This window comes from Haemaphysalis longicornis, unplaced genomic scaffold (genome assembly GCF_048455015.1).
Source record: "Haemaphysalis longicornis isolate Haplotype H1 unplaced genomic scaffold, Haemaphysalis longicornis Haplotype H1 scaffold_3, whole genome shotgun sequence".
Taxonomy (NCBI): Eukaryota; Metazoa; Arthropoda; class Arachnida; order Ixodida; family Ixodidae; genus Haemaphysalis; species Haemaphysalis longicornis.
In genome coordinates this window covers 211,040,424-211,063,705 of record NW_027526335.1, presented here as the reverse complement: position 1 = coordinate 211,063,705, position 23,282 = coordinate 211,040,424, and the positions used below count along the sequence as shown (strand labels likewise).

General features: G+C 51.1%; 1 long non-coding RNA gene across 2 annotated transcripts in view; it reads left to right on the top strand.

Annotated features, from left to right (window-relative positions):
* Positions 1 to 4,328: 4,328 nt before the first annotated feature.
* Positions 4,329 to 23,282, top strand: part of LOC144175946 (uncharacterized) — a 31,963-nt gene continuing 13,009 nt past the window's right edge. For both annotated transcript variants that reach the window (XR_013323725.1, XR_013323724.1), the window contains exons 1-2: positions 4,329 to 4,568; positions 15,302 to 15,405. This is a non-coding gene — a long non-coding RNA (uncharacterized LOC144175946). The remainder of the gene's footprint in view (positions 4,569 to 15,301; positions 15,406 to 23,282) is intronic.

The following is a 23,282-nucleotide window of genomic DNA, read 5'->3' as shown; positions in this document are numbered from 1 at the left end:
GATACGGGCGCGCACGCATGTCACCGTGCAAAAAAACGGTATTAAAAACAATACGTCCTGTAGGCAATGTCGGCAACGAAACTTGATAACAATCGTCTTGAGCAAAAAACTCCCACCTCCCCTCGCGGGAACCCCTGTGTAGATGCGACGCATAGGCGGAGCGGCGAAGGGACCGCGTTTTATAGCGCGCATAACGTTGAGGGGACTGCGTAAGCCGGTTCCAGTCGATGACGACGTTGGCGTACTTGTAAAGCAGCGTCGACTCTAGGTGTTTGAGCCAAGCCTGGATGTTGCTTCGCCGGAGAACGGCACACCGGTTATATGCGCAGCGCGCCCAAAGGAGAGGAAACCGCGGAAGAGAGAGTACTGCACATGCGCCGGCCCCAGCGCGTCTGCCGCGGCTATGACGCAACACAATTCACTTTAATCCAAGCCAAGTCAAGCCAATCCAATCGAATTCAATCCAACGCCCCTCGCGAGAGAGTGTTCGCTATCGGAGAGGAGAGGGGGTGAGCGGCGGAGAGCGCAGCTGGCGCGGCAAGGAGAATGGGGGAGGGGCGGACAACGCCGACGACGACGCCGGACGGACAAGGCGTCGTCGTCGGCGACGCCTTGTCCCTCCGGCGTCGTCGTCGGCGTTGTCCGCCCTCCAATCAGATGCTCTGCATCTAAAAAAACCTGTTACCGCGGCCGGGTACGGCCGCATTAACCGCTCCTGAGGAGCCCTGCATCCTGCGTCCGTTCACTGTGGTGGCCGGAAGCAGAATCCCTCTGAGCTACAACCCCCTCTCCTGTGGCGGATGTGGCGGTAGGAGGTCACGGTGGGGAGGCGGCCCTCGTTGGTGAGGACTGCGATGGTGGTGCTGGGGCGGGTAGAGGACTGGACTATGTCGGTATAGCGGGTGTTGGGATCCGTGCCGTAGCGTTTTTGGAGGAATCGGACGCGGGCGTTGCGGTGGCCTTGGTTGTAGAAGGGGTGCATATGCTTGGGGACGGGAGGGACGTGCATGCGTTGACGAATGGAAAGAGGAACACGTTGGGGTGCGTGTTGGGTGGTAGGTGCCGTGCGTCCGATGACCTGAAGTACCCGTCGACTAGCCGGTGTGAGGGAGAGCTCGGTGCAGTTGGGAAGTGCGTTGGGCTTCTGCGATTTCTGTGAGGGTGCTGTGTAGGCCAAACTGGAGGAGGCGTGTATTGGAGGTATATAGGGAAGCCTAAAGCTGATTTGTAGATCTTGCGGATGAGAGCGCCGAGCTTGTTAGCTTCCTGTAGAGGTCGACGAAAGGGCAGCTGCGATGCGACTGATGAGGATTGAACAAGCAAAAAATTAAACATGGCTACCACTTCGCCCACCTCCCTAGAAACGTAGACACCCCCCGTAAATTCAATTCCTAGAGAAACCCTTAGCTGTTCTCATGACGACGTTACATGCCACATTCAGTCGCCCAGGACCTGTCTTTTCGCTGTTCATTTTAGAAACATTTGCACAGAGGTTTGAATTGGAAACCTCTATGCAGCCCCATCAGCAAATAGTTGCAAACGTTGTTTTATTTATTTATTTATTTATTAAAGCAAAACTTTCTAGCTCTACCGGCCAACGGTTCTTTCGTGGCGTTCGGGACAAGAAACTCCCAACGCGGCGGCGTGGGGTGGCGCAGAGGGTTTCACTCACGGAGCACAGATGGCGCGGCAAATGGTTACCCAGCGTTCCCCGCGCAGGTGCTTGCTTACAGCGGCGGGCACTGATGAATGTGTCATCTGCTTTAGCGATCGACGGTTGTTTTTGGCCTGTTCTGGCATTCTTTCTGTCCATACACCCTTTGCAAAAAGGCGGACAACACTGAGAATTCAGCGGTGGTAACACTGGTGGTGGAGAGAGAGAGAGAAAAACACTTTATTGGTGAGACACCGGGTTCAGGTTGGGGCGGTGGCCTCAGCCCAGATGACCGAAGCGACCTGCAGCGCCCGTTGCGTCAGGGTCCGTTGATCCACGAGGCAAGAGCTACCCAAGGCCTGCTCCCAGTGGGTGGGGGTGGGGAAGGGGGGGTAAGGGTCCGCGGGGCACTCGCACAAAGAGTGGTATAGCGTGTCGAGGCTGCGGCATCTCGGACACTCTGCGGAGAGGAAGAGGTGTGGGTGGGAGTGCTGTAACTGCGTGCGATGTGGGAAGGAATGGGTTTGTAGAGTGCGCCACATCTGTGCTTCCTCTATCGTAAGTTTGGCGTTGGGCGGGGGTAGTGTTCTGCGGCTGAGGCGGTAGTGCTGTGTGATGTCTCGGTATGTGGTGAGGGCGTACCCAGTGAACTCGAGTGCGGATCCATGCGTAGAACCAAGGGAAGTGCTCGCCCGGGGTATTAATGCTCGGGCCTGTTCGTTAGCTACCTCGTTGGTTCCCACGCCAGTGTGAGCCGGGGTCCACAGCAGTATCACGGGCTGGTCGGGAGGTCTTTTCACGAGAATTTTTAGGGCTGAGGCTGAGATGTTGCCCTTCTCATAATTGCGTAGCGCCTGCTGTGAGTCTGACAGGACGACGGTCGGTGTTGGCGTCTTGGTTATGGCGAGAGCCAGGGCCGTTTCTTCTGCAGTGGTGGGGTTTGCCGTACAGATGGAGGCTTTGATTGTTAGTTGCGTTTCTGTGGCGGAGGCGATGCCTGCGATTGCGAAGGCTGCGATTGCGAAGGATTTGATTAGAAAGGAAGCAGGTCGTAGCAACGGTTGCACGTTGCTACCGTTGCGGTTGCACGTTTTCGCCCACGGCTTCACGAGTCTGTTGCCCCACGACGCGTATGCAATTATACGTGGACGGTGGACGGTAGCTACCCCATAGAAACTCTGTGCTCGCACCATTTTCGCTTCCTTTCTAATGGCGGCGCAGCGGGTGCACAGTGTTGCCAGAGTGGCTTGCTGCTTTTTCGCAACAATTTGGCCATTTTGCAAAGGGTCGTACGGATTGATTAACTTCTTCGACAAGACCTCCTGGGTAACCTGGACCCGATGGAATTAAGTGGAGGTACGGCAAATATACGTTAGGGATTGGTTTGCAGGGCAGGAAAACAAAATTTAGAGAACACTTACCACTAGAGAAACTCCACCTTTTGCGCACTGCTTGTCACGACTGGGACTCCGTTTTCTAAATTGCTGAATACTAATTCGGTTATGTTTTAACAGACATTACAACAGACGAATGCAGCGACTGGTTCTGATAAATAGCGATTATAAAAGTTCCCTTGAAAGTTCCGTCAGCTTTCACGCAATTCTAAAACTTACGAAACTATTTAGTTTAAATCTGTATAATTGGGAATCACTATAGCTCACATGCCGGATTATTAGGTGGCTGCGTTGTGTCGCGCCGTGGTTTAGCCCGAGCACATCAGCTAGGACGTACTAGGTTCCGCTGTCTCACCCTTAGAAACACGCTCCTCTCCGTTTTATTTCTTCCGCCACACGGCCGGGCTACAGCGGCGGCGTCCGCCACTCTAGCGCGGCCGTTGCCGCTGCTGCTGAGTTTGGGACGGCACCCCCGCGAATTCCAGGTAACGGCTGGCTGAATCTCTGGTTTCACTCTTTGTAGAGGCGTGTGAATTTAAGTGACGTCGCATGGACAATTGTTGTGGGTGTCGTTAAAACTTTGCTTTCCAACCACATTCACAGTGTGGATTGGAGCCATTATTTATTTATTTATTTATTGCTGTACATTCTACTCCGTGGTGGCGGGAGACCCCGCGAAACTTGTGGACGGCGTTCAGTGTAGGCGCGGCAGATAAACATGACAAACTCAAAACATAGCAGCAGCGCTAGTACACGAAAGTGCCTCCCGTGCTTTGCAATGCGTGCGCGCAAAGCCACCACGCCGCTTCCCAATCAAATCGGAACCGAAACTGGCATTGATCCCACGGAGCAGAATTCTCTTGTGCTCTTATTACAAAGCCGTGCAAACCAATCAGTATTACTGGATAACACATTGACTCACCACGTTATCGCTCTCGTATGTTAACGACTACACAACTTCCGTATGGCAATCAGCGGCAATCAGGCCGGGAAATGGTGGAAATACACCCCACCTTCGTCACCTCCAGATGTGTATGATGTCAGCGCACACGTATTAAACACTTTTCTACCCTCGCCATAGAGTTAATATGCTCTCGTTGCGCTCGATAGTATGATGCCTTCTCGATTAATCGATCTCGGATGGGTTGCGGCCAGAGGCAAATACTCTTTAAATCGACCGCCAATTAGATACTCCACATTTTCTAACAAGCCAAGACAAGCCGTAGAAGTAGCCACAATACTGGAACTTGGATACCTCCCTGTTCTGTGCTTGGATGAAAGCACGCATGGAACAAGCAAGCATGGCCGTGTTATGTTGATTTGTTGCGTGTGCCGGTTTGAAATTCTTTCGGAGAGCAGCGGTGACAGCGTGTCACAGTAAAAGATAATAGAGTTAATCAGTACAGGTGCAAGTCAAGAATGCAGAAGAAGAGTGTTGACCGCTTTTGCCCGCTCGGATTGAACACCGCTACCAATCCAAACAAGGCCTACCTGCCAAATCGTGCGAGCCCTTGCCAACGGTAAGAAAGTGCGGGCTAACTCCTCATTCCCACAGCCGTTTTACACCCCGTCACGTCACCGTCACGTCTCCGTCTTCCGTTTTCGGCCGATTTCTGGCAGAAAACGGTGCGACGGTGACGGGAGGCCGAGCTCTACGTTTCCGTCACGTCAACGTGACGGGACCATGCCCCGCGCTAAACCAGCACAAGCCATTTTCTTTTGGAAGTGTCTAGTCTACCGGCAACCGGGAGAAATGCCTAGCAGGATTTCTGCCGGCACTCGCTCCTCATTGGCTTACAATAACACGTGACATATACCTTCAAAATAAGCGTTTTTGTTGTTCTCACGACACGTCTCCAGCTGTACAGTGTCAATTTTTTCGCACGATAAGACCGCCGCCTCGATCGCATCGCGAAAGTTTCGCTTGGCGGTGTTGCACCGTTGGTAGGATAATTTGATTTTTACCGCTTTACTGGCAGTTTGAAGGTCTTGCGCTCAGCTCCGTAGCCTTCGCTCCGACATTACTTATCTAGGAGGAAGACCGGAAATCTCCGAGGACTTGCTGTGGACGCAGATGTCTTCAGCGTGATCATACAGCAGGCACCGTACTAGCGAGGTGTCTCCGGTAGTGAAAGCATGATGAATTAGCGTGCGAAGCGATGTACATTTTCGCGCCTAGTAGCTGTACTACGACTGGAATCTGCTGCTCGCAGTAAGAGGGGCGTCTTACGCGTTGTGAAGTACCGGTATAATTTTCCCGGACAGATCATAAACTTGCTCTAGCTACCGTCGCATTGATTTGATGTATCGCAATTTCATGCAATACTGGTAACTGTTTGAGTTCAAAATTTTCGCCGGATCTAATTTTACGTTGATCGGTCGCATGAACATGATTGATTGTGGTGGGGTTTAATGCGCCGACGCTACACAGACGATGAGCCGCGCCGTAGTGAAGGGCGTAAAATTGCATGCCCGATTTCCGTTGTGTTGTTTTTACGCCATTTTCTGTGACCGGGAACCTACCGCTACACTCGTGCGTTCAGCGACGAGCTCGTCAATTAACTGCACATTCGCATGACATACAGTCAGCTGCATGAGGCACTTGACGAGGTTTATTCGTTTTGAAATTGCACGTCATGAAAGGTGTCTTTTGAGCACTTACAACACAAAAAACGTTCAGAAACAGTGATGAAAAAACAATCATTTCAAAACAAGCAGAACATTTCAAGCTACACAGGACATCTGGGGGTCTTCAATTGCATTCCCTGCATTTCCAAAGCTTTGCCTTCGGAGTCTGCTTGAGCCCGGCACATGTTTGATGGCTCCAGCACAAGCACCAGTCACACATTACAGACTTCTCATCATGCAAGTTCGTCTTGCATTCATGGCACTTCCATGGCTCCTCCTTCTTCATCTTCACTACCATCTGTACAGCTTGCCACGCATCGTCACTGAAAAAGCGCGTGTAAGGCTGACATCTACACATTCATCCCGAATGCCATCAGGAACATGGTGTGGCCTCTGTTCAACTGTCTCTTCACCAAGCAGCTTGCCTCGCATCGCTTCTGCTGCCTTCTCAGCTCCGGTTAACCATGTGAGCAGCTTGATTTTTTTTTCTCTGAGAGGAAGCTTCGTATAGGGCATTTCACCAGTTCGTTTGCGCTTTTTTGGTAGCCCTATGACAGTCAAGGCTTGGCCTTTTGGTCGACCACACTTCCTCATGGCCACGGGCACCTTGATTTTTTCTAGAGTGTCCAAGGGTCCTACTGTAGGCTCTCTGTTTCCTTGGTCCGATTGCCCACATGCCTGCACTTCATTATTTGTACATGAGCCTCCGGGAAGACTGATGCTGGGCTCAGGTTCTGCAATTATTTCGGACAAATATTCCTCAGCTGTAGCGTCTATGCTGGTCATTGTGTCACAACCGTTCAAAAGGCCAGTTAGCGGTTGTGACGATCGCATCACGGCGACAGTCACTTCTTTTCCATCTCGCCAGCTCTCAAGTACAGTTTCTAGGACTTTCATCCTATCTTTGAATGAAGCTGTGGAGCCTTCCGCTGCCACCTCGGCCAGCTTTAATGCGATCCCAGCTGCCTTCTTGTACTTCTGGGGGCCAGAGAGAGCTCTTTCATCTACTCGAGTGGCAACCTGTAGGGGCTCTGCTTCATCGTGGTCCACATTTCCTGTTGAACCATAGCTGCGGATGTATCCATCCAAGAACCACCTCTCAGCACAAAGTGCCTGCTCAAACCTTGGCATGTTCAATTCGTCCCTTAGAGCAAAAATATGCCTACAAGGCAGCAGCATTGCTGTCCTGAAAGCACAGGCACAGTAGTCAGTTCCTGTGCAAAACTTCTGTGCATCAGTGTGTGTAGCAGAGCTTTTCTTGACATCCAGCTCTTCTTTTACACGATCATAAGCATAGGGCGTCAGCAATCTAGAGTACTGAACACTTGCTTCGTCACAAGTGGTTACAACACGGTGTTTCTGCACCATTGCTCCAGCCTTGCATTCCCTCTCATTTCGCTGTGTTGCAATGAGAGAATACAAGCTGTTAACAAACTCTTCAAGAGAGCTGAAACGTTCGACAAGCTTTTTTAGTTTGCAATTCATACTCTCAGCACGGTTGTTTGTAGAGTTAAAAAAGTTCCCGTGCAACCACTTCAAGCCCATCACCCACTCTGCATGGATGGAGTGCCAGTTCTCATTAAAATACTCCACTACAGATTGTGAAGCAGACATCTGCAGTAGAGAATACAGTTCCTGGTACTGCTCTTCACTATTTGCATATACCATCCGCTGCAGGATGTCGAGAGCTGTCTCCTGCTCGCCTTTTGTAATGCCAAGTTTTAGGACGCTGACCTCTCGACGAAAGGCCTGAAGTGTATGAAACGCGCAAATGTGCAATGCCGAAGAGGGAAACTGCTGCTTCACAACCTGGCGTTCCTTGATGTCTTTGTCGGCCATCGTCACCCTGACTGCTTCCCACTGAGGATTTAAGGCTTTGAAGGCCTCGAAAAACCAGTGCAGTGTTTCTGCATCTTCTCTTCCAAAGAGTCCAACCGCCACAATTTCACTTTCGCCGTTGCCATTCTCAATTATTACCAAAAAGCATGCCATTCGGGTGTCCAGCAGCTTGTAAGTGGCATCCACAAATATGAGCTCTGGATACGCTTCAAATGATGCTTTCATGTGCTCATCCTGAAAGTAGAGTGCCTGTAACTCGTTGTTCTCGTCGGTGAGCAGACGAACCGCTGCCTTATGTTTTTCCTGCAGGATGCGCACAACTTCAGGCAAGTTATTCCTTGGTTCAGCACGTTTTCCTTCTGCGGAAATGTTCGAAAGGTCTTTCAGCGAAACAGCATGGCCGCTCTCTCTTTGTATTTGTTCCCTCACCAGCATCTTGTTAGCTCTTAGCTTCAACAAATGACGGGCCTTGGCCTTGAGGTCAGGGGGTAATCGTCTCTGCTGGGGAAGCTGTTGAAAGAGTTGTGGTGCCACGGGATGGTTGTGCTCGAGGTTAACAGAGCGGACCTCCAGGTGACTTCCCTCTTTGTTGGCTGCTACATAAATGCTGAACTCGCAGTCCTTCTTGAATGTCCTGCAAATAAAGGACGGCAAAAGAGAACTGTAATGCCAGCAAATCCAGCCCAATCACAAGCGTGGCTCACAAACCAGAAAGGCCCCACATGGTTAGAGCATTCAATGCTCACTCATGCAATGTACCAACAGGCCCAGGACCAAGCTTTTCTACGATATGCAATGGCATGCTGCCAAACCGCGGCCCTGGAACATGTGCTGCGAACAGCCGCGGGACAAACATTGGGGGAACGACGTAACGGTTTCTGGCAGCGGAATATCCCAGCTACTGCAGTAGCACACAAATGAAGGCGGCAGCGACACACGCCTCGCTCTCCTTGATTTGCCTGCCCTGACTGGACCAGTTAGAGCCCACAGCACCCTGCTCCTCCACGTACGAGTGCAGCACGTGTACTGCGCCTCTCCATCTGTCAGCGTGGCAGCTCCAAGCCAGTTCACACCTTTGTTGTGCAGGCCGTGCAGAAAACTTGTCCCTCACGCACAGATTCTACACGCACGTACTTGAACTGAACTACTGAGACTGATGCAGGACTCCCGCGACTGCACGATAGGGAATAGGCGAAGAGGGACTTACGATGATTTGCGTGCACCCTTGTTGCTGCTGACGAATTTCATACCGCCGTGGATGCTGCAAAATCGAAGTTGGTAGTACTTCAATGCAGCAGGCATCTTGGATGCAATTTTCCCGACGCGCTTTTTTGCCGCCTCGATAGTCCTTGCATCCCTTTTCCAAAGTTGCACGGAGTTTGCAGTGCTGTATCTCGTGATCCGCTGTTCCAGTTCAGCAAAAGACTCAAACCGTTCACCAACAGTGAGCGCAGATGCATCGTTGCTTTGTTCCGGCAACCGTACGCACGGAGTACAAGGGCCTGGCGTTACCGCTGCATCATTGTTTTGTTCCGGCAACAGCACGCACGGAGTACAAGGGCCTGGCGTTACCGCTGCATCGTTGTTTTGTTCCGGCAACAGCACGGACGGAGTACACGGGCCTGACACTAAACACTGGCTGGCCGACATACCGTAAGCAGAACTGTGCACGAAAGCCAGTACAACAAGCAAAAATACATCAGTCCGAAGGGTGCATCTACAGCGCACGAACCATAGAGTTTGCACGAACCGCTTCGCTAGGACAACTTTGTAAGCAAGGCTCGTGAGCTGACCAACGCTCCAAACCCTGTGCAGGTTAGGTGACGTGAGAATAACGAAAGCTCTTATTTTCAAGGGAAGCATCACGTGACTTTCTAAGCCAATGAGAAACGAGTGCCGGCAGAAATTCGGCTAGGTATTTCTCCCGGTTGCCGGTAGACTAGACACTTCCTTTTCTTTTCTTTTCAGATTAAAAACGCTCAATTCTAGGCTAAACTGATCACTAGGCAGACGACCCTGTAATCTGACGGAGCTCCAGTACGAACGCTACCCGTTTACGTCTCCGTCGCGGTTTCTTGACGCGACGGTGCCGTGACCGAGAAGGTGACGGCTGTGTGAATGAGGGCTAAGTCGGACGTGAAAGCGTCGTGCGGCTGGTGAAGGCCGGCTGGCGTTGTGGTTCTAAGCGTCCGCGCAGCGTTTCGCTTGAAACCGCGAGTGCCGACATGCCATGATTTGAAGCGCAACAAAAACACACGGACGAAGAACAGAGTAGACGAGACAGGCGCTAACGTCCAACTATTTTATTCGGCTACGCATGTGCTTATATTCCCTAGGAAAAGAGAGGGCGAGAAAGCAGGATCGTACACATACACACATGATAACAAAAACAGGCATGTTTACGGTACGTTTTTCAGAAAAACCATTTCGCTTCTGTACAGAGCAATAGAGGTATCACATAGTCATCCGCTCTCCCCCTGATATAATACGCTTCGGCTAATTCCCTCACAGCCCTGTTCTTGTTTAGTATTCTTATCTCTTTGAACCGTGGCTCACAACCGCTTGCACGAGAGTGGGTGGGCAAATGTGCTCTTTTATCTTTTCCAAGCAACAATTCATGTTCCATGGCCCTCTCGTTGACGCAACGGCCCGTTTGGCCAACGTAAGACCTAGATAGATCCCGCAAGGTAGCGGGATTTCGTATACAACATCGACAGCACAGGCGACATAGCGATTTACGTGTTTTTTCCCACATGCCTTCTTCCTGCGTTCACCGGATATGCGCCAGCACAGGCGCGCAAGTTTACACGGGGCAGAGAACGCAACGGTGATACCGTATTTTTCGGCGACCTTTTTACGCTGTTGGACACTCTTTGCATGTACGGCATGACATCCGTTTTCTGCGGACGGGAGATATCTTTGGCCTTCTCTCCGTTCACTTTTTTGAGGAACGTCTTTGCCACAGCGACGACGACAGTGCCAGGGAAACCGGCTGGGTGAAGCCTGCCAATCTGATTGATAAAACTGTCCTGCATCTTGTGAGCACACAATTTTTGTAATGCAGATTCCAGAGTCAGTGAAGCGATTGCCCTTTTCACTGTTTTCGAATGCGCGATTCATAGGGCAGCAGTTCTTCCTGAGCGCGTGGATTGTACCAGCGGAAGGTCTTACGTTGGCCAAACGGGCCGTTGCGTCAATGAGAGAGCCAGGGAATATGAATTGTCGCTTGAAAAAGGTAATGGAGCACATTTGCCCACCCACTCATGCCTGTGGTTGTTGGTTGTGAGCCACAGTTCAAAGAGATAAGAATAATAAACAAAAGCAAGAACAGGGCTCGATTGCTCTGTGTGTTTTTGTTGCGCTTCAAATCATGGCATCTATCTATTCACCAACTAGCCCAGCAAGAAGTTCTTCTCAGTGCCGACATGTTTGGTAATGGATTGCTTTGTAACATTTCGATGTGTAGTCTCTTACCAGCAGAGATGAACGCCGCCATTCTGTCGGCATGTTTCACACAGGCTGACAATGTCATGGAGCAAATCGTGCAGTGCCCGAGAATGCGGAATAACTATGTCTCCTTACACGTCCATTTCATGTGTCCTGTTTAAGTTGAATAAGCGTCACGCCGCGTGTACCGCTTTTATTGGTAGCACACTGCGTCTTGAGAGCTTTGTCTGTGGAGCCGAGCACGAGGACGCGGGTTCGATTCCCGTCTACGGCGGCCGCTTTTCTAATGGAGGCGAAAAGCAAAAACGCCCGTGTGCGAGATTTCGGCGCCCGTTAAAGATCCGCATGCAGTCAAAATTAATCCGTAGCCCTCTACTATGGCGCGCCTCATCGCCTGCGTTGCATCGGCACGTTAAACCCCACAATCAATCAAACTCTTTCTGAGTAGGAAAAGGGGGGAGGGGGGATTTATCATAACCGTATTCGCCTGTTTGCGTTCGCTGTTCTGTTTATATAACCGTACATGCCTTCCGCATCGTTTGCTTTGTCGTCCTCTCCGTTAACATCTGCTAGACCAAACGAAAAGTGACAAGCCATGTGCAAGCAGGTCTGGGTAAAGTGACCTCATTGTCATGATGAGGAGCGTTTGTGATGAGAGCAACCAAAAAGAAAATTGTGGACAGCAACGTACAAGAGACGCATGTTTGAGGGGTGCAATAATAAAAGGAAGTGTGTAGCGTTCCGTCTGGATGGAACGCTAAAAACTACTAAAGTTCCGTCCAGACTGAACGCCAAATCAAAACCAGCCGATTAGCCGCCATTTCTCGTCCTGGGATTTGGTGTAGCGGTTCTGCCGCTGTCTATGGACGCTATAGTCCCTGGTTCGATTCTTGGAACATTTTTTTTTTTGTTGCTGTCGTGGTTAGCATTTTGTAATAGATATACTTCATGCCCTCTTTGCAATTCACGCGATGAGAGCAGCCGGTCTTGGTTTTTTACTCAAGGCCGAACCGCTCCCGCTCACTGGAGCCAAGGCCGACGTAGCCATGGCCAGTTATGCCCGATCTCCTGATGCCCGATCTCCTGTAATTATTACCAGTGATTAATAATTAACAGTGACTCTGGCTAGTCAGTGAGCGGAAGCGGTTTGGCCGGTTAGGTTAAAATCAAGACCGACTGCTCTCGTTGAAATATTGTGAAGCGGGCGTCGGGTGGCGGCTTTGAGATCCGTCCGGATCTGTATCATCTGTACTTATTAATAATGATTAATAATTATCAGTGATTCTGGCTAGTCAGTGAGCGGTAGCGGTTTGGCCGGTTAAGTAAAAATCAAGAAAGACTGCTCTCAACGCGAGTTGTGTTTCCTCTGGATGGAACTTTAGTGACAGTTGCCGTTCCGTCTGGATGGAACGCTAGACACAGCCATAATAAAAATCATGCACCTCGCCGTCTTAACGACGACGGCGATTGTACCCGAAGCTTTCTTGTGACGGAATCTTTGGTTGTCGTCTGAGTTTTCCAAACTGTTTCGACCGTGTTGAAATCGAGCAATCGCATAAACGTCGCCTTCATTACACAAGTGACCCAGGCTCGATTTTGGCCACTGCGAGTTTTCTCTCTCACTTCACCCATGATCATTCATCATCAGAGAATGTTGGCTTTCCTGCCGGCTTTTTTGCATTCCAGACAAATCAGTGAGGACACTAAAGACACGCTTGTATACTAAAATGCCACTGTGAAGGCCAGTTCACATTTCCGACTGGAGCGACAAAAGTGAGTGACGTGGCTGGAGCAACCGCCACCCTCGGTGTTCACAGTTACGCGCGACACATTTTTGCTGTTCTGGTTATTGACTGTTGCTCGGATACGAAATCTCACGGGAGTTCTGGCTTTGACATCGCGCAGTACCCAGGTGCTATGGCAGGATATGACATTGGGAACTCTTGCTTCCTCCTTCCGCATCAAGAGTGATGGCGATGACACAACATGGTCGACACCAATCAGTCTTGCTGCACGACAAAAGCTATGCTGGGGGACGAAAGCAACAGAAATCATTTCACTTTTGTCGCTTTTGGTTGCTCCAGTCGCAAGTGTGAACGGGCCTTGAGGAGGGCATGGGCAGGATAACCGTCAGTTGTGCGCTGTTTAGATTGCTCCCCTAAACAAGCGTATGTCTTGTAGAAAATGTTGAATGAGAGAATGGGCAACTGTGTAATACCCCTGTCACACGGACACTTTCAATTGCGATTGAGTCGATCCGGATCAGGCGCTGCTACACGGCAGTTTCAATCGTGATCGAGGCCGGTCCCGCTCGAACTCAATCCCGGTTCCCCGAGCGCGATCAAACGAAAGCAGCGATACTCTCGTCCCCGCTGAGTATTGCCACAGAAGGTGACAACTTCAACGCCACAAATAGTGTCAAATAACTTGACCCGAATAAGCGTGCGGTAACATTTACATATTTACGTACCCACGACCGCGCGAAGTTACCAGACACCAGCCGCAAAGTACATGTTTAGAGCCATCTGGCGTACACGAGAGAAACCAGTGCAGCTTCTCGATTGGGATTGGAACGTGCCGTGTAGCAGCGGCAGTGTGTCGAGCGCGCTCGAAAAGTTGGTCGCGTGCCCGTGTGACAGAGGTTTAAGACACGTGCGTGGTTCTGAGGGTCTCGTCATTATGATCAAGTTTGGATCACAATAGCATCGGCTGCAGTGCTGAAAAAGCCGGAGGCCTTTCCCGAAGCTGACAAATTGCAATCTGTGCATGCTCACTTCTAAGAGCGGAGCTGTTGAAGCTTTCTTCAGTCCATGCGGATCCTTAACGAAAAAATTGCGCTCGGCAATGTAGACAGGGAAATTTATGCTAGGCCAAGAAGTGTGAGGGAAAGTTGGGAGAGGCAAGGAGCCCACGAGCTGGTCTTGGGATTGCGCACCTCAATGGGAAAAAAAGCTCATGGTTGGAATCAAACCTGTGTCCCTTGCGTTAGGAAACCGGCGTCTATCCGATTGGTGTTGGCTTTGGACTTTGGGGGAGTGGAAGTGGACATTGGCTATGGAATTTGGCGATTCATATTTTGGACTTCTTTTGTACAGAAGGCAAGCGTTGCAGGGGGCGGCAGAAAGTTAGATGGGCAGATGAGATCAAGAAGTTTGCGGGGATAAATTGGTCGCAGTTGCACAGGACCGGGCTAATTGGAGATTAATGGGAGAGGCCTTTGCCCTGCAGTGGGCGTAGATAGGCTGGTGATGATGTTGATGGTGATTTTGGACTTTAGTAGTGGGGTGATTGTGAACTTTGATTTAACTCAGTTGGCATGAATAAAGCATGGCTTTTCACCCATATTTCTCCTAAGAAAGGGGCGGATCTAAGAAAAGCCATGTTAAAGATAGTGAAGACCACCAGATCCAGTCTCCTCAGTCTTCGCATCACAATTGTGGAGGTGGCCAGATTTTTTTTTAACACGAAAGTGTTTTACGCCGGGGTCCACCAAGATCTAACGGACGTCATATCCATCACGGAAGTGACATCACCAGAAAAACTTTGATTTCCACGCCCGGATTCAAGCCACGAACTGTTCCGCCGGGACGGGAGGTACGAAACGCACTCCTGGCTGCACTATGAACAGACGCGTGAATAGGGCGACAAGCGTGCCTTATAGCCTTCCTTTCAGATGGTATGGCCATCTAGGAGAGGCGAAGCAAGTAGTGCATCATGACGCTAATGAGCGCCGACAGTTGGCACCTCGATGGCAGCGCCTTCGTCTACGGGAGACGCGAAGCGTAAGCTGCGCAGAAGCCGACTTGCGGATGTCGCGCTCGTTACTTGACACGATCCGCTGCTCCTTTCGCTGCAGCGGACCGTGTGTTCACCAAACGATTCGCTGACAACCTGTTGGTTTCGACGGTTTGCGAGTGCCTGTGGTTTCGAATTTACACAATGCTCGGATGCCTGCAATCAAGTGTCCAACGTTGATGCATGTAACTGTGCCATACCGACGAAATGTAAACAGCAACGTGCAAGTTCATATCGATGCACAATATACATTCAACTGCTCCTGTGAAGGCACATTTCACTTTCGTGTTTTACCGCTTCCTATGGAAGAGGGAATAACCACATTTTTTTTTTTTTCATATTCTCTTGATTCCCATGCATGCAACTCCACTGTGCACTAAGAAGTAAAAATTGAGGCAACACACAATGGCACTGTGTGTCATCTCAGTCCTTTAGTTATCAATTTATACTTGTTAACAGGACTGAGTAATCACAGTGCATTGCGGTATGACTTTTAACAAGCAAGGGATATGCTGTGTTGAATGAATAATGATCTTTCTTGCAGGCCGAGGCTTCGAGACCGGTGCCCGGCACTTAGCCGACGGTTATGTGTCTTAGGTGCTGGTCCAGTCCACCATCACAGTTTGTCTTCGTTCTTCAGATAAGCAGGTGACTACCATGGCACTGAGAAGTGCGCGCTTAATGATAGTTAAGAAGCGCTTGCCAGGGTGCAATTAAAGCAAGGTCTCCTGCTAATTGTATCTGTGAAGTGTCGCTCTTCCGAGTTGTGGGCTAGCTGAGGTCGGGGCAGTTTTGCAGCAGCGCTGTGAAATTTCATTAGGTCAACAATCAGGGGGGAGATAAAACTAACTGAAACCAGGCAAAGTCAGCTTTTTCGGGTAGTACACTCGTAGGATAGTTTTGAATGGTCTAGAAGGACTTGGGGGGTGTACGTAAGATTGTTTCAATAAAAACGGCGACACCGACCAAAGGAAACTGTTAAAATCTTAATAAACAAACAAGAGACGTTTTGGCTTCACTATGGAAGCCTCGTTCACAATCTTGTTCACAGTTAATTGTGAACAAGATACTTTCTTTTGGTCGGTGTCTCCATTTTTACTGCGAAGTGTCTCCCAACCAGACATGCTTCCATCAAACCCTTGACTTCATGAGATGGTTTCGTGCTGCAGTGGTGTGTTCTCTGTGAGTTTAACTGTAACCGTAGTTTAAAGAGCCTTATTGAGAGCGAACTGTAGTCATCTGCATTGACAGCTTAGGCTGTGGGAATAGATTTATTAACTGTATTACCATAATTTACAACAGGGATTGGTATCCACACGTGGCAGCATGTTTTGCCCAACAACTTTACGAGCCACCTCCTACCCTGCCATTGTACGCTGTACCACACCAGTTGCAACAGTTTGTAGCTGATCCCAACAGGGGAACCAGGGGAATTTATTGCGTGGTAGCGAACACTCGAAGGGCATGCAAGTGACAGGGTTTACAACAACGGTCAATTTCCTCAGGTGGCAAGACTGAGCAGAGCCTGTATTTAGGATCTGGAATGCTCACAGCTGTTGCCTTCCTTGCCTGTCCTTCGAAGAAAGGCGATCGTGCACAACTCCAAGGACACAATGTGCATGCCCGCCCACTGGCCAGGAGGCAGGCTCTCCCCTCCAACAACCAGTCATGCAAGTTTGCATGGATTGGCGAACTGAGCGGTGAAGCCAAACTCACTAGTGGAATTCGAAGCTGTGTCCTTGCAAAGTATTTAACAAAGGGAGATTGTGTGGCAAAATTTGTAGTGGGTCAATTTTGGCGGTGATGTTTACTCATAATTAGCACACCTGCATAAAAACTCAGTCGCTCATTGGTTACCTAAGTTTTTAGTACAAGGAGTGGGCCCTTGATGCGGGCAGAAAAAAATACAAAGTTTGTATTTCGGGGAAGCTTTGTGGCTGAAGTGATATAAAGAGCTTTTTGCTGTTCTACAACCGCAGCGCCTGTTTTCTTAAGATCATATACTGCATGGAACCTTGCACCAGCCCAATCACTGTTTCGCTTTGTGCTGTCTGACTAAGGCCCCCATATATTTAAATTAAAAAACAAAAACGTAATAACTATTTCTGCACTGATTTGGTCATTCTTTTCGCACCTATTTGTGCATGAAATGAAGAACAGACGTAGGGGGGAAAGGTGCCTGAAGAAGTGTTGTGGTGTCCTTTCAATCATAACCGGCAGAGCAGCTTTTGCTGGAGGGATGTCCGCCGCCCAGGTTAAAGGGACACTAAAGGCTGAATTAAGTTTCTTTTAACTGAAACATTGTGCGTTTCGTAGCTCTCTCGGCCTTTGTTGGACTAGCAGCAATGGGTTATTTGCTCAGAAATACGCAAGCAAAGTTGGCATTTCTCCTACCCGCTTCCCTTCCATTTTTCTGTGACATAGACATCGCATCACAAAGTAGGAGCAAGGCACCGGTGTGGTCTAGAGTGTAAATGGTTGGTGCTAGGCGCTTTCAGCCTTACAATGGTTGCTGTTACGTCCTAGAGCCATGGCTGACCCCCGACAATGTTTCTTTGACGGAGGAGGCGGGCTTTCACTTTCATTATTTGTTACCGACGGAGTGAAAAATGCTTGACACCGCTCCAGCGGCCAGCAACACCCACCTACACCGGACACGCAGACCACATCATGCTGGCTGCAAGCGAAGTAGTGGCAAGCGCCATGTTGCTGCAGCGGGAGCCTTCATCTCGCCTCGTCTGGGGATCATGCCCATCTCATATTCTCTTCTCTCACGCGACGCGCCGACCTGACGTGGAATACACACTCGCTTCCCGCACCCGTCTCGAGTAGTAGTTGCGGAAAATCCAACTTTATTGCTAATGCTGAACGCGGAACTCTTGTTTTATCAGAACTTTCTCAAAAACTATTATGTGAACATGCGCTGCTAAGACAACTCTACCATTGCTCCGACTTTTATTTACTTGTCATAGTTCAGAGCGAAGCTGTAAACATTACAGAATTTTCACCTGCTGTCGAGGGGGCCCTGCAGTCGCTGACTGGACCAGCCGCAATCGCATCAGCTCCGCGACAACTTCCATCTCCAGCTGGTCCACCGTCCTGTGTACAGCGCCCGTGCGTTCCACCACACACCACTCATTGCGTGGAACATTTCGACACCAAGTTTGCGCCCCAACTTGCCCTGTGAGTGATGCTATCTCTGACCATGCCCAACTCTGCCGAGGAGCGCATCATTTCGGCTGGCTCGCCTCCCCTAGCGGCAGCGTCACCAAACGATTGCGCAACGGCGGTGCGCTCCGCTCCACACACCAGCATGAGTGCTCCCACGCCGCCCACGCTCCCTGAGCTGGCAGGCGATTCAAACACCCCTCCGACGCCGCTCCTACCTGAAGCCCCTGCAATGGCCAATTAACCGCCCGAAGCCGACACCACCTCCATCCTCGTCACTTCTGCCGGGGTGCAATACATGGTGTAAGGCGACGAGATTGACCCCGACATTATGCAAGAGCCCGGCTGGCGCACTATCTGCGTCCGCATTTCCGCGGTAACCTCCAAAGGGTCACCACCATCCAGTAAAACCACCGATCCAGAGCGCAAGCCTAAGCGTCAACAAAATCACAAGAAGAAACCAACCATCCAGGGTGAAGACCCCCTCCCCCCGGACGACTACAAAATCGTCATGCGCCCGCAAGCCGGCCTTGACCTGAGCAAGGTAAACGCCTCTCTCCTTGCCGACGCCATATTCATACAAGCTCACCTCACCAACAACCCAGAAGACCAAATCCGCGTGAACATCCGATCTAATTACATTGTGGCCAGCACCCCATTTGAATCCCGTGCGCAACAATACCTCCAACTTGCCTCCCTGCAATGGCACAGCACCACCTACCCACTGCAGAACCATATACCACCACCGAGCACAACAACCTCTGGAGCCATCTTCCAAATCCCCCCAGAAGATTTTGAGCCTCTCATCATGGAGAGCCTCACTCGCCACAATCCAACCATCACCGTTCTCGACGCCCGCTGCATGAAGGGCACTGGCACCGTCCAAGTCCTCTTTCTTGGCCCTCACGTGCCCTTCTGGGTGCGCTACCGTGCCGTCCCACTGCGGTGCTACCCGTACAAGCACAAGACCGAAGTCTGCATGCGAGGGCCACCGCACCGGAGAAAGTGGCTGCCCCAAGCGCTTTCAACCTCGCCGCCCACCGCTGAAGACCCCCACCGCCCTCACCACCACCCCACCCCAGACCGGACCAGGCCACCCACCCACATCGCAGACCACCAATAGACGGACCTACAGCAAAGTCGTCCAGGGTCAGGTGAGCGCAGCGCTGCTCCCCACCCCACCCCCACCTCCCCCTGACACAAACTGGCAGACCGAGATGAGGCAAATGCGGCAGGAAATGCAACAGCTCCACCAAACAGTCACTCTCCTACGTGCTGAGAACGAGCGTCTTGCCTCTGAGAATAGACTGCTCAAAAAACAACTTCATCACCCCACACCCCCGCCCCCGCCACTTTCCTCAGACCCCCAGGCCCCCATTCCATCCCCTGCAAAGAGACGAGCACTCCCCCCCGAATCCCGGCTCGCACTCACCCTCATCCCAACCTACTTCCTCTGACATCACCTCCCTTCGCTCGGAAATAGAATTGGCCTTCAACTCTCACCGCCAGTACACTGAAGCCAAAATCCAAACTCTGCAGACCACCGTACATGACCTTCACCAAGAATTTCTCCAACGGATGCAAATGACCGCACCACACATGGTTCCACTCTCACCCACCCCATCCTCTTCTTCCGAACATGACCCAGACCTCTAAACCCCTTTCACATCTGGCAATGGAATTGTCGAGGCTTCCGCACCAAGCGGGCACACCTACCGGCCCACATTGCCAACACGGAACACCCTCCTGCCCTAATTGCTCTCCAGGAAACCAATCATCCTGCAAAACTCAAAAACTACGCCACCTAATCCCTTACTGAATTCCCCAAATCGCCACACTTGTGCAATGCAACCTCGCAGCACAGCGCACCACTTTTACGTCCCCCATCCCTCACGTCTTCACCACCCTCATTCTCCCCAAGACTGCTCCCAGTACTCTCTATGTCCTCAACATACCGTAAAATCCCGAGCAAGCGCCCCCCCTGTGGCAACAGATAATTTGAGGAATTTTTGAGGGGGGCGCTTGCTCGGTCGTCGACCGAAATTCAAAATGGCGGCGTATTATCCCAAGCTAGCGCCCCCCCCCCCCCCCCTCCCCCAATACCTATCCCGCGAAAGTTTTTACGGTAGCGGACCGGAACTCGATATGGACGCAAAACACTCGACGAGAAAAGAAATAACTTTATTTACATGCTTGCTGTTTTTATTCACCCCAAATTCAGAAAACGACTGCCGATCAACACTGAGAGACTGGTCGTACAGTTTGCTTGCAGTCTTTTGACCAGTCAAGGGAGTTCATTCTCAGTCATTGTCACTCGCGAATCCATCAAATGACACATCCGAGTCCGTCGCAAAAATCATCTCCATGCACTCGGCCTGGAGGGGTCTGCGATCTTCTGGGTCTACAGCACCAACACTTGAAAGCCGGTCATGTAGGTCGCCGTCACCCGACCCGTCAAGGGCGTTAGAAATACCGCACCCTTTAAAAGACCGGGCAACAGTTTCTTTGGAAACGGCTGCCCATGCCTCCGAAACAAAACACAGTACTTCTTGCCGCGATGGCTTGCGGAGATTGCCCTTCGCCGTTTTTTCGCCCTTCCTGACGAAGGCTTCCCACGAAGCGCGAAGCCGAGCCTTGAATGGCCGGTTCCAGTAGACATCGGCGGGCTGCAGCAGGCCTGTGCATCCGGCAGGCACATACACGACGTCTGTGTCGCATGCCTGTAGCGCGTCCTTCGCTGCCGGAGTTTTGTGGATGGGTGCCTGATCAATTACGAGAAGTCGCCGCACGTCGTCACTATTCGGGCCCCAGACCCTCGACAGCCACTCCTGGAATTTCTCCAAGGTCATCCAGCCAATCCTTGATGCCGTGAGGCGAACATTTCCTACAGATAAAAGAACAATGCAAAATGCTAGTTGTAAACAAATGTATTGATTTGAAAGCCATAATAAACAAACACATAATTTGTTAGACACTTACCTGGAATGCGAAGTTTCATGAATGCCTTCGTTGGTATCTTGCCGCTTGGTTCCTTTAAAATCACAAACGCTGGTAGCTTGTCTCCATTCGCACATGCTGCCAAAGCAACTGTAAAGCCGCGTCTCGCACAACCAGTGTTCGCTATACGCACTGTTGCTTCACCGGCAACGTTGTTCGTTCTGCAGGCAGGATTGTCGATACGGACCATGGTTTGATCCATGTTGGCAATGTTGGCCGGTGTGAAGTCGTGGCGAAGTCGCAGAGCGTTGACAGCTGATCGAAAAGCACTTGCAGCTTCGGCGAGATCATCAGGGGTCTTTTGACTGTCATTTGTCGCTTGGCGCATTGTGACGCCAAACCGCGCTTTCCACCTCTTGATGTATTGCGACGATGCTGCGAAGTTCCCGAGCTTCAGGTTGTCCGCGATTTTTCTGGCCTCTTCAGCCAACAGCCTGTTGCTGACGGCACGACCGGCGCTCCTCTCACTCTCGAAAAATTCAAAAAGAGCGTCGTCTAGTTCTTCACTGAATACAGGCGCACCGCTGCTTAGCTTGCGTTGTGCCTTTCCTTTTCCATAGCTGCGCTGTAGCAGGGTTTCAAAGTTCTTGTCCCATTTGCGCACTCTCTTCCGGTCGATCCCGAAATGCCGCGCAGTCGCGTGCACGTTTTTGCCGGTTTGTCGATGCCACTCTACAACCTCAACCTTTTTTTTCACTGTGTACGAATGCATCCTCGTTTACGTCCCGCACACGTGGGACGGTCCACACGTTTTTCGATAATAGAGAGTTTTAGCATAGCGTGCTCCGTCCGCCAACGCTACGGTGGCGGGTGGCGGGGCGCGACTGGGGAGAGCAAATTCGTCACGGTGGGGTGGATTAGTTCCGCGCGGCCTGCCTTCGCCATGCCCGCTCTTTCCCTCCGCTGAGGGGCAACCTCCTCGCACTCCCCGCGCGCGCATGCACAGTCCGGTCCCGCTACCCGCTAACCTTAGCGTAGCGTACGGGAGCCGCTATGCTAAAACTCTCTAATGGCAAATGGCGACTGACAGCAGCGATGCTGGCTCCCGCTGGCTCACGTTTCGGCCAGCTTCGGCTTCAGCCGTGTGCTGGCTACGCATGGGGAAGGGATACCGCACGTGACATACATAAGCCCAAACAGTTTATTTTTCCAAAAAATTGCATCATTATATAATTTAACATGCAAATATTTAGCAAAAAAAGAAAAGAAAATACTAAAAAACTAGGTAAGAGATTTTGTGAAAATGGGTGAAGCGCCGGACAAGGTTAAAAAAAGGCAGGGGGCGCTTGCTCGGGATTTGGCGCAAATTTCAAATCACTCGAGAATGGAGGGGGGCCGCTTGTCCGGGTAGGGGCGCTTGCTCGGGATTTTACGGTATACAGCCCCCCCAAAACCAAACACATATCCTTTAAATACCTCTTCTGCCAAGCTATCCTTGCAGCCAAACGGAACCCCCTAATCATCGTGGGCGACTTCAATGCCCCACACACCGAATGGGGCTGCGACACAAAGGTCGCAGTAAAGATCGTTTCCCCGAAGTCCGGTGTCGATCAGGAACCCAATCGCCCGGGCTCCGGTTGATTTGGCAGGAGGCTGGCAGGGCGATGGTGTTGAAGTTCTTGGAGATGGCGGTCGAATTGACGAACTCGAGCCGTTGAGGTTGATTAAGTGAAACGGAGAGCTTATATACAGCTATTTACAGTAGGATAACTGGGTACATGAGTAGTAAAAAGAAAAACTTCAAACTTCAGCTAGACGCTAGCTCCGAGTGCGCACAAATCACTTGAGCTCCTCAACTTCGTCTAACTCTCCTAGTCTCGGAGCGTACACAAACCGCTCGAGAAACGACGGCCGAGACTCTGCCTCGCCGCAAGGTCCGTCTAGTTGCCCGGTACGGCGCTGCACCCTAAACCTCCGACGCGATCTTAACCTCGACTAGGGGGCTCACAAATCCAAACCTAGCTTTAACGGTTGAGACTCCTTGTCCCGCCGGGAACTGCCCAGCTCGGCGCTCAGACAAGAACGATTTCCAACGGCCAAGTTCGGCCTTATAAAACCTCGAGATCACCCTCTCTTGGGAACGCCCCTGTAGCGTTCGTACACGCGTATGGGAGTGCCCAAATTCATGTAGACAGCTGTCACTCAGCACGCCCCGGAATATTCATTTAGGCGCCGCCACCTTTGGGTCAATGGCACGCTCGCAGACGAGCAGGTTCGTGTGACCCCGTGGGGTGAAAGCGAAAGACGGCGACAGTGCGTCATGCTGACCAGGGCGCATTAACAATGGAGACACGTGCGGCACTCGTATCGACGCCGGTAATCCCACCACCTCCGCGCGTCAGGCAGACGTTCCCGGAATC